The sequence below is a fragment of the Kryptolebias marmoratus genome, linkage group LG16, assembly GCF_001649575.2.
Source record: "Kryptolebias marmoratus isolate JLee-2015 linkage group LG16, ASM164957v2, whole genome shotgun sequence".
Lineage (NCBI taxonomy): Eukaryota > Metazoa > Chordata > Actinopteri > Cyprinodontiformes > Rivulidae > Kryptolebias > Kryptolebias marmoratus.
In genome coordinates, this window is record NC_051445.1 from 12807672 (window position 1) to 12820615 (window position 12944).

The window sequence follows — 12944 nt, forward strand, 5'->3', positions numbered from 1 at the left end:
AGGAATGACTGTGATGACGGACGGTTACATAGTGCAGGCGGGGCCTGTCACTTGTCGTCATCACGTCATCACGTCATTTGCCTAAAGGCGTGATTAAAGGTGTCTTCAGCCAGGACACGCGGGAGCGTGATATCCCATAGTCCATAGTACATATGTTGTACCTCGTTCCTCTCCTTCAGGGAACAGTAGTTATATGCATAACATTACGTTATAGCTTTCAACCAAAATAGTGACTTCTAAATAGCTTTTAGCAGAAAACTTATCACAGGACCTGAACGATTAATCATCATTCAGTTGCTCCAGCTCCTGAAGTTTTATCAGAAATGGTTTTAATGAAGAGTTCTTGGTGTAAATGAAACTCATTAGGAGGAGTAGATGCGTCGTCACCAACACCTGAGGCGGGATTCGTTACTCTGACAGACAGACATGACAGGAACATGGTTTTACTGAATACGTGGTACCACACTTAATGTGTAGTAAACAGATGGAGGACGAGCTAGTTGCTTTCTATTGTACTAATACTGATTGTTTTTTAACAAATAGTGTTCTTTCTCTGCAGTGTCTGACGGTCAGAAGTCAAGCTCATTTTCCTTTTTTATGTGGGATCTGGCTGTAAAAATCAGGCACAGTTGTCCAGGAGAGGTTTTACTTTCTCCAAATTGCTCAATAATTAAATTTTTTAGAGATTTTATTTGTACACTGACAATAAATTGTATTGATTTGAATGAATAACATGTAAGAAGTGTTGACTGAGTAACTAAGGAACTATGGGACAAAAAAATCCTCACTTTCCAAGTCATTGTTGGAAGTCAGACTGACTCCTTCACATTGGATCACCTTGTTTTACCTCTACTATTTGCACCTCTTTTTTTTTTCACAGTCTTGGTTCTGCCTCTATAGGCCTTCCAGTCGAGGTGTTGAATGCTTCTCCCTGTGTCTCACCGTTTTTCATTCCTTTAGGTGGACGCTGTTTTCATGTTTACAACATTTCTAAGAGCAATGAAGGGAAAAATAATCTCCAGCGAAAACTGAGGTTTGATGAAAAAATGGAGAGGTGGGGGCCTGAGGAGAGTCGGTAGGCAGTCGCTAATCTGGCCTGGTTAAATCTTAACATTGATCTTATGAATAATAGAACTGCAGCTGCCATCTGATTATATTAGACATGACATCCAACGAAAAGCTGTTTTCAAGTCATGCACGACTTTAAGCACATACTGAATACATACATAACCTGGCATATTTAACTCATCCTTATTGTTTTATAAAGTGGTGTCAGCTTATGCAGCACATTGCAGAGAGCTGTGTAAATAAAGATGTGGACCCACTCAGTGTTATCGCCCACCACTAAAGGTGAAAGGGTGATAATGTTTTTCCTGTGTGTGTGTGTCTGTTATCAAAATACCTCATGAAACACTGAACCACTTTTATTGAATTATTGGCTGTACCTCTACCACTGATTAACATTTGGAGTCGACCCAATTGAACATGGCTGCCACAGGCAACTATCGTCAAAAATGACAAAAATGGCTATAACTGTAAAATTTGATGTGATAGTAGCTGAGAGTCATTCACAACACATGCTTTGAGCATAACGTCTCTCGATATCACTTGAGATTGAGCACAATCTTATTTTTAAGGTGTAACTAAAATGGCTACAATGATGTCATCTCTGAACATCAATTATCTTAGTCTTAAACTCTGGTATGAAAGGCGGTGGGTGATATGCATTCTTTCAAGGAATGCTAGATCTTTAATCATCCAAAGTCATATTTATCATCTGCTAAACAGTCATTAAACATAAAATCATTGTACCATTTAACAAACCTCATTTTTTGTCACAGTTGTTTTATTTTTTTTTTCTAAAACAACATTTCGGTGTGATCTAGAGTCTGCCATATTGCTTTTACTATAGCTCTTGCTGCCGTTCCTTGTTTTAGCAGCTACCAAAGACAGTTTTTGCTCAGTTTTTATAGGTATTTATGTGAGCACAGCCTCAACAGAAAAGCATAAAATGAACTTCAGCACACCCTTTATCTTGCATTTTGTGTAAATCTGAGAATAACTTATTTGCATTGTGCACCTTCACAGCCAGATGTTGCTAAATTCCAATCACTGCTTCTTTAAAGCATTTTAAAGTATCAAAAAGTCGTAGTTGAATTCCCTAAGCAGGAAGTTGTTTCCGTGCTGCTACAAATCACTGACTAACAGCAGAGTCATCCATATAAAACAGCCTCATCAAAGAATAACAAGTTGTCGTCTAAACAAGTAAAGCTCCTGTGTTTTCTCGTATTCCTCAGCTTTTTAAATAATACATGGAGCAGCAGTTAAAACCCGGCGCTCATATGCACACGCCCGCATATGCTTCCGCTGTCATGTTTATTTGTGTTTGTGGTTCGTCCCCACTCATCAGTCATTCACCGTGTCGAACCTATGTGAGAAGAACTCGCATGTCTGCAGTTTTTCTCCCCCAGCTAATTGTTCCTGTGTTCATTTTACCTGTTCTTCCTTCCACCCATGCATGCATGTGATCAACTGGTGAACATTAGGGGTAAAGAGGCTGCCCAAAGCACGAGAGCTGAGAGAGCAGGTAAAAAAATAAAAGAGGAAAGGAGGACACTCTATTTACCGAAACATGCTTTATAAAGTAGATATATTTGTATTTAACATGCTCAGGATTTAGACACCTGCTTTTGAATGATCTGTAAGTTGAGGATATGAACACAGAGAGCATCCTAAAGCATTTTGGGGTTAAGTCCTTTGCCCTTAGGCATTTCAGCCATCAATGCTGGAACAAGACAGCACAAATAATTTACTGCTGCAGCCTAAACTTTTACCTTCCAGTCAGGAAAATGAACAAACTTCAATTTCCCAGTCACTTCTCTAGCCTCTAATTCCCAGCTGGAAGAGTAAAAAAAGATGTTTTTATTAGCATGCTACACCTCAGAACAATCTTTAGCTGCTAAAGTTGAGTTTATTTGCTTTGTTTAAGTGCTGGCTTTATGTTAGGCTTCATGTAAAAAACTGTTTACCGTTTAAAGTTGGAGAAGTGGGACTTATTTTCCTAAATGTCCATTATATGAAGCAACGGGAAGAGGAGGTAAATTTTGCACAAAGTTTTCAACTGAACCAGAATAAAGTTACTTTAAAAGGCCACATTAGTTATGTTGAAAGGGACATTTCAGGTTAAAGTAAACTCGGTTTAGTTTGGTCAGTTACATTTCATGTAAATGTCGAGACGCTTTTAATAAAGCTAAAATAGATTTGCAGATTTGAACACTTACCAAGAGCAGCCCGGTCCATTAACGAAATCAAATCAGCTTGACTGAAACAAAAGATTTACACTAATTAACATTCTAATTAATTATTACAACTTAAAGAGGTTCATTTATCAAATCCAAATCAACACTGAAGTTTCTACATTGAGTTTTTTTTTTTATGAAGATATCAAAAAGTAACATTAATAGAACAAATTAAGTTTTTTAGTTCTTTTTAAGTTGAAACCATATGTTAGATTTTAGTGTAACTATTAAACTTATGACCTGTATTTTAAAATAAAAATCACTAGACTTGATTACAAATAAAACAAAACTGAAACTTCATCTTGACAAACAAGTATGTGTAGATATTTATATATTAGTCTCATATACATATTAATTTACAGATGTATCATAATAGTCAGCTGTGGATCATTTTACCTTTCATCTATATTTAAGAAAAGACTTTGAGTTAAAGACTTTTGTGTCGTGAATCCACAAAGTAACAGATCTGAATCTCATACCTGCTAAAGCAGTGAAGAGAGAGATGGAAAAAAAGGAGTGTTGGTAAAACACAGAAGAAGAATCCCAGTTTTTTTTCCCCCATCACAGCAAATTCCAACAAACACACACCTCACCCTGAAGCTAGCCGAGAACTATGACAGCAGGACTGAGCTTTACACTATCCACTGCTTCTGACGTGTCTGTGCTCAAATGTTTGTAAGCCCTGAAGTCTTTTCCTGATTACCAAGTTGGGCATCTTGTCTGAACTCCCTGCTGAGAGATTCAGCAAGTAGACATCTGTGAGAAAAAAAGTTCTGATAACCAGCTGTGTAGCATGGCATCTGGTTATTCCTGGGGGTGGGATACAGGACCAATATGCAAATGCTTGAACGTCAAACCCAGAGAGAGTAAACTGTGTAACCTATCAGCGAAGGCAGTTGTGTTGAGTCTGCTGCAGTCACAGCGGGATGGTAGTTAAACATTCAGAGGCACGCTAACATTAATTGCGGGAGGCTTGTGAATAAAATTACAGTTCTTGAGCACTTCGTACCAACATTATTTGCACTCATGTTGGTTAACCTGACCACACGCCCGTGGCAAAATGCGAGGAACACTTGCGGAAAGACGCAAGCACACAGACTATAACATCATGAGATTTATCCACAATCACAACTCTCTTAGCCATGGTTCAGGGAAAACTCGTTCAGTTCAGATTGCACAATTCATCCAAAAAACCCACCACAGTGACATGTACACAGACACACATGAGATAACGTGCCTGCACTGACATGGAGGTATGAAGATGACCTGAAAGGAGCACGAACAGCAGACATCCAATCAAACATCAGCTGCTATCATGACGAAGAGACTATGTAGAGCAGGGGTAAGCATTCCTGGTCCTCGAGGGCCACCGTCCTGCATGTTTTACTTGTTTCCCTGCTCCAACACACCTGATTCAGTGGTTAAATCACCTCTTCATGTTCTGCAGAAGCCTGTTAATCACCCATTGATTCAAATCAGGTGTGTTGGAGCAGAGGAACAAGTAAAACCTGCAGGATGGTGGCCCTCCAGGACCAGGATTGGAGACCATCATCTACATCTACAAAGTTCACAATAGGTTTGGAGTCACCTGCATCCCAAACTGACTAAATCAGATCATTACCAAGGTAATGTAAGGTTTTTATAAGCGCTGTCAAGTGATTCTTTTATAACACATGACTTTGAAAGTACTTTGATAGCAGCCATTTTGCACAGCCACTTTTTGCAACACCTTTATTTGAGTTAGCCCCTGTCAAAATGCACAACAAACTATTTCAGTGTTAAAACCTACAACCTCCTGCCAACAACCAGCAGGGATTTCATGAGCTGATCACTGTAAGGATTAGAATAAATCCTGAAACATTATTCTGATAGTGTGGCTTACATCTAACTGATAACTTTTGATCAGCTCTGCGGTAACAAAGAAGGACGGAGAAACAGTGCTGTAACGTCACATTATTAGTATTTTACCAGCTATATTTGGGTTAGTTCTCAGATACGTTCGATTTTATTCTCTAAAATCAACCAATAGACCCTACAAATATAAAACTCAGTGTAAAACCTATTCTGGACCTCCATCAAAGAGTTTGTAGGGCTTGTTTTTGCAAGGAAAACTGCGCCAACGGTGCAGTGCGGAGTCTGGTCTCACCTCTCGCTGTGAGAAGCTTTTAGCCAAAGAATTCGGTTTGTTCAGTGGTAGAAAACCTGGAAGATTTCTTTCCTTTAAATGGCACGAGTTTTTATGCAGTAACATGCTATCTTGAACGCAAATAAACCTTATATCTGCTCAATAAAATGAAAAACACGACGCTGAACATGTTTTGCTGCATTTAGCAGAAGTCTTCTTCAGCAGCAGTAATAGATTATTTCAAAACACAATTTTAAAGAAGCTGGGAATGATTTTGTTCATTACTTGATAGGAAGTTTGCTCTTGTTATAAAGAACAGCCTTCTTTGTCAATCAACCCAGCAACCTTTGTGTTTATTATGTGATGCACATATAAAATTATAACTCACCAAGCTCCAGCCTACAAGCCTGTTGTTGTGTATCAAAGACGGATCACACCTAAACCGAGAATCTTTAGAATGAACACAAGCTTCACACTTCCACGTTTGTCATATTTAGACTTTCCTGCTGCACGTGTTGGCTCAGATGCACAGTGGTGTTTTGCACAATAAACGCAAACAAAGACGAGCATTATTTTAGGCTCCAACCCAGAAGGAAATTTGCAAATGTAAAATCTGTTTTGCAGAGAGGTCAGCATTACCCAAGGATATTCTTGTGTAAGCGCCTGGTGATCACTGGACTCCGCGTACAGTCCCCCTGATTCTCGTTAGCCTGCAGTGCTGCAGAGGGAGTGGAAAATTCACCTAAAAATACACCGCACATAAACAACACACACAAAAGCCAACGGGCCTTTAATATTAGAAAGCACAAGGCTGACACTTGAGATACTCGGCTTGGTTCACCCTCCCTAAATTAGCCCAGCAGCCACCGCGTCCCCAGCGGTCCTGGTTTGATCCGCCGAGCCGGGGGCCGGTAGGGGTTTCTGGGGGACACATGCTTATGACATACCAGCCCAGCTGGCGAAGTCTGCGTGCTCGTGGCAGTCACGCGGGGCATCACCAGGCCCTGATGTAGCCTGACCGGTGACGGGACGGGATGTGTGTGAAAAGGTCGGAGAGACCAAATGTCTCCCGTGTTGGGATTCACCTTATCGTAACCCCTCTTCACCCCTCCACCCAGCTGGCATAGTAAAACACATGTAGACACCTAAAAACACTCGGGTTTGATATGTTACACAAGGTATCTGTAAAATCTACAGCAGGTGGCAGATATGTGAACTGCTGTTTGTTCGTTTTGTATTTATACTCTGATTCTTCGCTCGTTTGTTATCTTCTCATCACTAAGACGTGTACTTCCTCCTCTGTTCTTTTAAAGTCTTCTTCAGTTCTTGCCTGTGTGTTTGGCTGAGCCTCCACATTGTTCCATCCTGTTAAACTCTTTTCATGTATCGCAACAGACCCGTTCAATTTCTTCTGCGTTTCTCCCACCATCGAGTGTCTCCACTTGTTTCCATCTTCCTGTAGTTATTCATAACTCTCTCCAGCGACTCGCGCTTCTGCGTGCCTCTTTGTTTCACGCCTTGTTTCTGCTCTAACTCTTCTTCTGCGTATTTGTCTTCTTTCCTTTGTGCTTTTAGCTTCAACCGTCGATGCTGTATCACTCAGAATCTGTTTCCTTTTGTATTTTTCTTTTTCTATTTTTAGAAAGTGTTTTCTTATTTTACGGTCTTTATCAAGTTTCTTTCTTTTACGTGGCTCATCCATTCATGTTATTTTATACATAGGTGCTCTACTAAACTGAACATTTATTAGATTGGAATTCCTTAATATGCAACAGTTTTCATAATCAGTGTAATACATGCTTATTAGTTTTTTGGAGGTCCTCCTATGAAATAAAATGATAGTTTAAGATTTTAGCAATTTTGAAATGACCTATTTTGTACCCAGTGGTGGCTCCAGGCTGATAATTGTCCTAAACACGAGGAACACATCCAACTAAAGACCCACAACACTCATGGTGTCCAGCTTTGTTAACATGGTGGTAAAAAACTAACCTGAACTGAGTAAATAAATGTTGAATCAGACACAATGTGAAAAGGTGTGCAGGATATTTTAGCTAGTGACCAGAAACCTTGCAACAGGTCCAAAAACAGGGCTAACGCAACAGCAGTGGCTTTTATTACTGGTCAAATGTAGCAGGAATCATTGTAGTACCAGAAAGATGACTGCGTCTTTGCTTGTTAAAAACTGAAGGTTTCTGATGACGTTCAGAGTTGTTTCAAAATAAGATGCGGGTTTTTTTAGGATCATTAATTACTGAGCGAATACGTGAGAAAAGCGCATGTGTGTGTTTAGAAAGATGAGCCGACGAGAACAGAAACCCAGTGTACTTGAGTGTGTGTATATACTATCCTCTCAAACATTTAGAGAATGCGTTCAGTCTGATGACTCCGGAGCTGAGAATAACTGCAAGGGAAAGTCAACTGCAGCCTGGGAAGTCAGGGCTTTCAAATAACACGTATTATTTTGTTGTTGTTTTGAATGTGAAGCTGATTCGGTGTGTGGGAAAACAGAGGAAGAAGGTGCCGCGATCGCTTAATATCTGTCAAACTCATCTGTTTGATGTTTGATTTGATTAAAAACAATATGGAAAATAGGATAATGATTAACCCCGGATCAGTTAAATCTGCATTCACATATTTGCATACTTCAAATAACTCTTTTGAGATGTACTCTGTCGAGATTCAATATTTAACAAATAAAAGTAGCCTTCCTACTGATCCGTTAGTGTTGGGGATGACTCTCAGGAACAACCACACCAAATTTAAATCAGTATTTGTAAAACTGACTGAGGTATAGTCATTTTGTGTTGGCTAAGGTTGACTAGCTGTGGCGGCCATCTTAAATCTGGTTGATTTCAAAAGTGAGTTAGTTGTAGATGTGAATCCAATGATCACTTTCTGAGAGTTTAATGAAAATCTGTCCAGAAGTTCATTAGATATTTTACTAACAGTCAGACAAACGAATACACAGACATGATTTCCTCTCTTATTGGGCGGCAGACGATGTTAATCAAGTGTGAAATAATTAAGTGGATATTCTACCTACCTCAAGCATGTGATGCACGTAATGTCAGTCTGTGGATCAGAAAGTGAGAGGCGAGTTGCCGAACGGTGCCGACTCACTCACGACACCACGTCCATTCAGGTCTGGAAGCATCCAGCAGGCACATCCTGTACACACATTGACAGATTCTCACTTAGCTCTGCCCCTCCTGACCCACATCCACTTCATATGACAGAGACCATGTGGCCCGGGTGGCAGAGTGTGGAGTCAGATTATTTTACCGGGAGCAAGTTGTCGCCTCTCAGGGGATCACAGTGTGCTGCTACTGAGCGCTGACCATTCACAGAGCCAGGCGTCTGCTGGAAGAACGATTACTGATTTCATGACCACATCAACTGGACATGTTTATTATATGTGTTTATGTAAATACTGGACAGTTTGGAAGCATGATTATAATTATTTTTCCACCTTTTGTAAAGCATTTTTAACGAAGGAAGTAGTTACAAGACAAATACAATAAGTAAAATCACATTTTTATCGCACTAATTAGCTATAAAAGTCATAAAAAGCAGTTTTTTAAGCAAAATGTGTTTTTAGAGATAATAATATGTTAAAATAAAACAGTGTAGAAGCACAGATATATGTTTTAATATGTTTTATTTTGCAGTAAGTGTGTTACATAAAACTTTATTGATGCTTAAAGACCGAGAAAATCCAAGGCACTCTCTTTAAAATGGTTAAAATACCTTTATGCTTCGTGGCATATTCTTCTGAACACGTTTTGGCTTGCAGGCCTTCTTCAGGGAGTCCAACTTTGTTTATAATCGACTGCAAACCAACTCAGGCTGGAGTTAAATAACCACACACTTCTGTGTAAAAATGATGTAGTGTTAAAGTGACGGCATTGTAAATGTTTGTAACTTAGTGCTGAAATGAACCTCTGTGCGATTTTTGTTGTTTTAGGACAGCTGTAATCTACTTTAGCGGATTTGCCCTGCTCAGACTAGCCGTTAGCTCGACTGTCCACGCTGGATTAATGCTACGTGACCTTATACTTTACAGGTTTGAACTCAGATTTGGGAATGATGTCACACCCAACTTAACCGTGTTCTAGTTACAAGTCGGAAAAACCAGTAGGATTTGTTGATCAGCTAAATGTGTTACCTATAATATCTGTCTCTGCATTTTATGGATTTAAACACTGCAGCAACATATTCATTCACTGGTAAAAGTCGTACAGTTCTGTGTTTGCAAGTTATTAAAGGAAATACAAACCATCGGAAGTGTAGAACAATTCACGAGTGCGGCAGCCATTTTTAATTTTGAGGCTGATGAGAAACCTTTGACATCCCAAGTCAGGGTTTCAGCTTCAGCGTAAGTTTGAGTTGATATTTTTTACTTAAAACTCGGAAATTCAGACATTTGAGTACAAAATGGAATGCAGCAGAATCTTTGTTTCTCTAAACTGAGTGTTCAGATGGCTGTCAACCACAGATAAGATCTGCTCATAACTCACTACAGAACTCCTTTAAAAAAAATAAAAAAAATAATCTAAAGTCTTTTTAAAGCCTTAAAGCCCAAATAAATCGTTCCCAGTGTGAGAGTTAGTTTCCAAAAAACATGTTCAATTTACCTTTTAGACTTTGTTCATTTCTTCAGATTATTGTCTTTGATTTATACAAAAATAACCATGTCAAGAATAAGCCCTTTTTGCATTAAAAGTCTCCTTATTTGTTGTTCAGAACTGGAATATGTCTGTGTTCTTAGATTCTTTGTTATTTTCACGATAAGTAAGACTTGACGCAGGAGTCCCGGTTCTTGAATTGTTTGTCTCCCTTCTTCAACTGTTCACTTGACCTAATGTTTAAAGTCTGACTTCCAGCTCTACTACCTCAGCCTGCTGACAGGTCTGTGCACAGATTCCCCGTCATTTCACAGTGTAGATCCAGTCGGAGGTATCCCATCATTCCCTCTTCCAGCATTCAGTTTTTGGACATCCCTCAGGCCTCACTTGGTCAGTGAACACGGATCAATTCCACCCGCATGTCCATCCGTTCCATGCTTTACCAACCAGGTGATCTGTTTAAAAAAAAAAAAAAAAAATACGCTCACACACTTGACACAACTTCATGCACCAGTGGGCATTCACACTCGTCTGCACAGGGAGCGCTCTGCTCAGCCTTTCGAAGGAAACGTTTGCCACCACAGCCCCTCCTGAAGCTGCGTTCGTCCGCACACGGACCTGCGAGTTATTGACAAGTGCGACACGGCCGCGTGGGAGACCGAAACGGTTTTATTTCACCAACATGTGTCAGGAAGACCATGTGATCGCTTTGCAGAGCATGTTAACCTCTTTCTCTGTTAGGGACCATCCCTTGTAAAAGCATGTGGTTTCCTCACAGGATATGGGTTTCTGGTGAAGAAGACACAGAGAGGAAGTGCTCTGAAGAAAGTGTCTTCTCTTGACTCCTCTCCTTCTTTCCACAAGACAAACATCACCTTGCATGTGCATTTACTGTATGTAGAGGAGTCAGACACACTTTGCTTGAATCTACTGTACCGTTGATGGTTATTGATGTCTGCAGCTTTGATATAGGGGAGCTGGAGAATTTTATAGGTTAAGCAAAAATACTATTTGGTACTCTGTAGCACCTTTTCTAGGACTAACATTCAATGCAGCTAAAAAAACAGATCTTTGATATCGATTTTATTTTCTAACATTGCATTAAATGACCGAAGTGCAGAAAAAGTTGAATCTGCGGCTTTTCTTCAAGCAAGAAACACTCACCAATAACCTTATATTTCACTTAAAGCAAATTTTCATTTTCTCTTGGATTGGAATACTGTGGAAAGCTTGAACAATAATGTTTTACCGGTTGCAGGTATTTTATTAATGATATAAAATGCGTTTTGGGGACGTTTTGATTTTTTTTTTCCAAGTTGATGACTTGATTCTGTTCCCAGTGTTCCTCATATGCAGCCTTTTATACATTAGTTGTTCCTTCTGAGCTTGAAAACTATTAACATTTGCATTTTTTTTGCTCACATACATAGGAAACCCCACTTCCTTCGTGTCATCCCTCATTATTTTTAGTGCACTGTTGGAAAAAAAAGGCAAATGCATTAAAGACATTTGAAAAAACCTATTTTAAAGACCTGCATTACGTTAAATAAATTTCTGTTGGGTAAAATAGAGCACTCACCCTACAGTAATATGGACACGAGTCAAATGAAGCTACAAATGGAGGTCCAAGAAAATATAATAAAAGGGGAAAAAACACTTTTTTTGTAGAAATATGAAACAATAAAACTAAATAGGGATAATTTTATTGCTCATGTCAGAGTGATTTGAGTGCTGTCTATTCAAAATATATATAAAAAGTGTGCAGTGTAGTTGCAGCTACAGTACAATACCAGGCTGTTTCACTTCCTCCTGAGTGAAACAGTGAGTTGACGTGGATCGACGGCGTCAGGAGGAGTTTAGAACTACAGGTTGCAGCAGCGGAGCAGGCCGCAGCGCTCCACGTGCTGCCCGGGCTTGTTTGTGCTCCCGAGCGCTGGGACAGCTCTGTCGTGGCTCCTTCATATTTAATCGTTTTTGCTGAATTATTCTGGCTGGCTGCCGTGTTGTGCCACCGCGAACTGGGGCCGGGGAGTTTTCGCCGGTGTGTTGTCTGCGTGTGCAGGACAGGGACGCCACGAAAGGCTGGAGGCCTGTTGGAAAGCAGAACCATAGCAACAGGATGAATTAATGAACAGGACGTGAACGCTACGTTTAACACGAGTGCTCACACACACACACACACACACGAGGACAAGGACATGCCAGCTGGTGGTTTCATATTCAACACACAGATAACCTGGTGATGCAGCTTTAAATCTCCAAAACATCCACAGAGGAGCTCACAGCAGCGCCCACATCTCTCAGTAAAATGAAACAAAAGACAATTATCTGAAGGAGCTGTAAAGTTTAAATCAACACAACTTCATCAAATCAGATTTTAGGATATTTAATTGGGCCTTCCTTATAAAAAGCACTTAAATATCAAAAGGGTTTGATTGACTGGATCATGTCGATCGGCTTCAGAACCTCCTTACGCTGTGAAGCTTTAAGTGATTTAAAAATAGATCTGAATTCTCCTTACAGAACATGTGCTCATACCCATCCCTGAGTGATGACAGTTTCATACTGTAGTTACTATCCGCTGAATCAGCACTGCTCAGAAAATAGTCTGCAGCGCCCCCCGCAGGGAAGAAAGAAAAACTGAAAAACGAGTCGCTCTTTAAAATGTTTTACAGGCGATAATAAAAACAAAAATACACATTGAATCTGGATGTGCAAATGAGCTGTTTGTTTTTTTGGTTTTAAAGATTATATCCAAATAAAGAATATGCTTTATTTAAGAATCCAATCAGATCTTAGGTCAACAAGAAAGAAGAAAAAGAAACAAAACATCAGCTTATCCACATCTAATGTGGAATATACGCTCAGTTTCATATCCCGGTAAGCAAAATA

The 12944-nt window shown here is 39.7% G+C and overlaps 1 long non-coding RNA gene across 2 annotated transcripts in view; it reads right to left on the minus strand.

Annotated features, from left to right (window-relative positions):
* LOC119617812 overlaps positions 1-8674 on the minus strand; it is a 47779-nt gene extending 39105 nt beyond the window's left edge. For both annotated transcript variants that reach the window (XR_005234229.1, XR_005234230.1), the window contains exon 1: positions 8471-8674. This is a non-coding gene — a long non-coding RNA (uncharacterized LOC119617812). The remainder of the gene's footprint in view (positions 1-8470) is intronic.
* Between the last annotated feature and the right edge of the window lie 4270 nt (positions 8675-12944).